Genomic DNA, 5,806 nt, shown 5'->3' with positions numbered 1-5,806 from the left:
AAGTCGTAAATACATGGGTGTTTGCTTTGTAACCGGTATACATAGCGCGGAGGCATTTGCATCCATAATATGTGTGGAAAATGGCGGCTTTGTGTGTCGGCGTTCGCCACTGTATACTTAGCGATGTTTTCCTTCCATAATGCTGCATATATATTTGTGTAAGTCCCTGTATAAATGCATCTGAAATCCCAGATATCATTGTCCCTGTGTCAATATTTTTCCGGAATCCTTTCGCTGAGGCCTGATTTATGGCCAACTCCGAAATTTGTTCTTAAAAACTAATTTCCTTTGACATAATCAAAGCCAGCTGCTCGCCCTGCGCCTCCTGCCAAAACAAACCTCTGTCTTTGTGACAGGCGATCCTCCGCTGCTTTATTGGGGCTCCGATTTTAACACCCCTCAGTTTCCCCCTCTTCCGGACTTAACATAGACAAACATACAGAAGTTTAACCCGCAGCGTCCATGTCTGACCAGGACAGGCCCCCTGATATTAGGAACCCCCCCCCCCACCCCCCACCGCCATCAGGAGAGGGGGCCCAACCCACAAGACTTTATTGAAATCTACACTTAATCTGAATTCTCTGGTTCTGTACAGTAAAGATAAATAACAAAGGCTTATCTGCATGACGGGAGAGACTGCTCAGTATATTAAATGTGGGCCCCAGGGTTCTCACAGGATGTTATCATGCCAATAAATCAGCTAAACCCTTGTACTATGTACTAGAATATGGCTACTATAATACTGCTCCTATATACAAGAATATAACTACTATAATACTGCTCCTATATACAAGAATATAACTACTATAATACTGCTCCTATATACAAGAATATAACTACTATAATACTGCTCCTATATACAAGAATATAACTACTATAATACTGCTCCTATATACAAGAATATAACTACTATAATACTGCTCCTATATACAAGAATATAACTACTATAATACTGCTCCTATATACAAGAATATAACTACTATAATACTGCTCCTATATACAAGAATATAACTACTATAATACTGCTCCTATATACAAGAATATAACTACTATAATACTGCTCCTATATACAAGAATATAACTATTATAATACTGCCTCCTATATACAAGAATATAACTACTATAATACTGCTCCTATATACAAGAATATAACTACTATTATGCTGCTCCTATATACAAGAATATAACTACTATAATACTGCTCCTATATACAAGAATATAACTACTATAATACTGCTCCTATATACAAGAATATAACTACTACAATACTGCTCCTATATACAAGAATATAATTACTATAATACTGCTCCTATATCCAAGAATATACCTACTATAATACTGCTCCTATATACAAGAATATAACTACTATAATACTGCTCCTATATACAAGAATATAACTACTACTATAATACTGCCCCTATATACAAGAATATAACTACTATAATACTGCCTCCTATATACAAGAATATCTACTATAATACTGCTCCTATATACAAGAATATAACTACTATAATACTGCTCCTATATACAAGAATATAACTACTATAATACTGCCCCCTATATACAAGAATATAACTACTATAATACTGCTCCTATATACAAGAATATAACTACTATAATACTGTCTCCTATATACAAGAATATAACTACTATAATACTGTCTCCTATATACAAGAATATAACTACTATAATACTGTTCCTATATACAAGAATATATCTACTATAATACTGCTCCTATATACAAGAATATAACTACTATAATACTGTTTCTATATACAAGAATATATCTACTATAATACTGCTCCTATACACAAGAATATAACTACTATAATACTGCTCCTATATACAAGAATATAACTACTATAATACTGCTCCTATATACAAGAATATAACTACTATAATACTGCTCCTATATACAAGAATATATCTACTATAATACTGCTCCTATATACAAGAATATAACTACTATAATACTGCTCCTATATACAAGAATATAACTACTATAATACTGCTCCTATATACAAGAATATATCTACTATAATACTGCCTCCTATATACAAGAATATAACTACTATAATACTGCTCCTATATACAAGAATATAACTACTATAATACTGCTCCTATATACAAGAATATAACTATTATAATACTGCCTCCTATATACAAGAATATAACTACTATAATACTGCTCCTATATACAAGAATATAACTACTATAATGCTGCTCCTATATCCAAGAATATAACTACTATAATACTGCTCCTATATACAAGAATATAACTACTATAATACTGCTCCTATATACAAGAATATAACTACTATAATACTGCTCCTATATACAAGAATATAACTACTATAATACTGCTCCTATATACAGGAATATAACTACTACAATACTGTCTCCTATATACAAGAATATAACTACTATAATACTGCTCCTATATACAAGAATATATCTACTATAATACTGCCCCTATATACAAGAATATAACTACTATAATACTGCCTCCTATATACAAGAATATCTACTATAATACTGCTCCTATATACAAGAATATAACTACTATAATACTGCTCCTATATACAAGAATATAACTACTATAATACTGCCCCCTATATACAAGAATATAACTACTATAATACTGCTCCTATATACAAGAATATAACTACTATAATACTGTCTCCTATATACAAGAATATAACTACTATAATACTGTCTCCTATATACAAGAATATAACTACTATAATACTGTTCCTATATACAAGAATATATCTACTATAATACTGCTCCTATACACAAGAATATATCTACTATAATACTGCTCCTATACACAAGAATATAACTACTATAATACTGCTCCTATATACAAGAATATAACTACTATAATACTGCTCCTATATACAAGAATATATCTACTATAATACTGCCCACTATATAAAAGAATATAACTACTATAATACTGCTCCTATATACAAGAATATAACTACTATAATACTGCTCCTATATACAAGAATATAACTGCTATAATACTGCTCCTATATACAAGAATATAACTGCTATAATACTGCTCCTATATACAAGAATATAACTACTATAATACTGCTCCTATATCCAAGAATATAACTACTATAATACTGCTCCTATATACAAGAATATAACTACTATAATACTGCCTCCTATATACAAGAATATAACTACTATAATACTGCTCCTATATACAAGAATATATCTACTATAATACTGCTCCTATATACAAGAATATAACTACTATAATACTGCTCCTATATACAAGAATATAACTACTATAATACTGCTCCTATATACAAGAATATAACTACTATAATACTGCTCCTATATACAAGAATATAACTACTATAATACTGCTCCTATATACAAGAATATAACTGCTATAATACTGCTCCTAAATACAAGAAAATAACTACTATAATACTGCTCCTATATACAAGAATATAACTACTATAATACTGCTCCTATAGACAAGAATATAACTACTATAATACTGCCTCCTATATACAAGAATATAACTACTATAATACTGCTCCTATATACAAGAATATAACTACTATAATACTGCTCCTATATACAAGAATATAACTACTATAATACTGCTCCTATACACAAGAATATAACCACTATAATACTGCCTCCTATATACAAGAATATAACTACTATAATACTGCCTCCTATATACAAGAATATAACTACTATAATACTTCTCCTATATACAAGAATATAACTACTATAATACTGCTCCCTATATCTACTATAATACTGCTCCTATATACAAGAATATAACTACTATAATACTGCTCCTATATACAAGAATATAACTACTATATCTTTCCTAGCTGCCTCCCAGTCTGACTGGGAGAGTATGGTAAGTGAGCTATTACATCCCTGTTCACACTGGTGTGGTGCTGTGCGGTGTCCGTTGCTGCCGTGGCGCCGTGTCTGCGGGGGGGTGCGGCTCATAGACTGGTTTGAGTGGCATTGGGGCTGCTCTGCCGGTGGGTCGTTCCCCCCTGTGGGCATTGGCGTCGCGGCGGTGGTGGTCGCCGCCCGGTGCTGCGCCATTTTATGCTAGGGACGTTAGGGACCCACTCTGGATAGGTGGCCTTGACGTGGCGAGTGGGCTTGTACTTTTTGATCAAAAATGTATAATAACAACCTGTTAGTTTTTGATATTATGCTGAGAAGCAATCAGATCATTATACAAGATTGTAGATGTGCACCATGTCTGCTTTTCTACCCGAATTCACAATATAACTACTATAATACTGCTCCTATATACAAGAATATAACTACTATAATACTGCTCCTATATACAAGAATATAACTACTATAATACTGCTCCTATATACAAGAATATAACTACTATAATACTGCTCCTATATACAAGAATATAACTACTATAATACTGCTCCTATATACAAGAATATAACTACTATAATACTGCTCCTATATACAAGAATATAACTACTATTATACTGCTCCTATATACAAGAATATAACTACTATAATACTGCCCCTATATACAAGAATATAACTACTATAATACTGCTCCTATATATAAGAATATAACTACTATTATACTGCTCCTATATACAAGAATATAACTACTATAATACTGTTCCTATGTACAAGAATATAACTACTATAATACTTCTCCTATATACAAGAATATAACTACTATAATACTGCTCCCTATATCTACTATAATACTGCTCCTATATACAAGAATATAACTACTATAATACTGCTCCTATATACGAGAATATAACTACTATAATACTGCTCCTATATACGAGAATATAACTACTATAATACTGTTCCTATGTACGAGAATATAACTACTATAATACTGCTCCTATGTACAAGAATATAACTACTATAATACTGCTCCTATATACAAGAATATAACTACTATTATACTGCTCCTATATACAAGAATATAACTACTATAATACTGTTCCTATGTACAAGAATATAACTACTATAATACTTCTCCTATATACAAGAATATAACTACTATAATACTGCTCCCTATATCTACTATAATACTGCTCCTATATACAAGAATATAACTACTATAATACTGCTCCTATATACGAGAATATAACTACTATAATACTGCTCCTATATACGAGAATATAACTACTATAATACTGTTCCTATGTACGAGAATATAACTACTATAATACTGCTCCTATGTACAAGAATATAACTACTATAATACTGCTCCTATATACAAGAATATAACTACTATAATACTGCTCCTATATACAAGAATATAACTACTATAATACTGCTCCTATATACAAGAATATAACTACTATAATACTGCTCCTATATACAAGAATATAACCACTATAATACTGCCTCCTATATACAAGAATAAAACTACTATAATACTGCTCCTATATACAAGAATATAACTACTATAATACTGTTCCTATGTACAAGAATATAACTACTATAATACTGCTCCTATATACAAGAATATAACTACTATAATTCTGCTCCTATATACAAGAATATAACCACTATAATACTGCCTCCTATATACAAGAATAAAACTACTATAATACTGTTCCTATATACAAGAATATAACTACTATAATACTGTTCCTATATACAAGAATATAACTACTATAATACTGCTCCTATATACAAGAATATAACTACTATAATACTGTTCCTATGTACAAGAATATAACTACTATAATACTGCTCTTATATACAAGAATATAACTACTATAATTCTGCTCCTATATACAAGAATATA

This window comes from Hyla sarda, chromosome 9 (genome assembly GCF_029499605.1).
Source record: "Hyla sarda isolate aHylSar1 chromosome 9, aHylSar1.hap1, whole genome shotgun sequence".
NCBI classification, from domain to species: domain Eukaryota; kingdom Metazoa; phylum Chordata; class Amphibia; order Anura; family Hylidae; genus Hyla; species Hyla sarda.
This window is presented reverse-complemented; position numbering follows the sequence as displayed.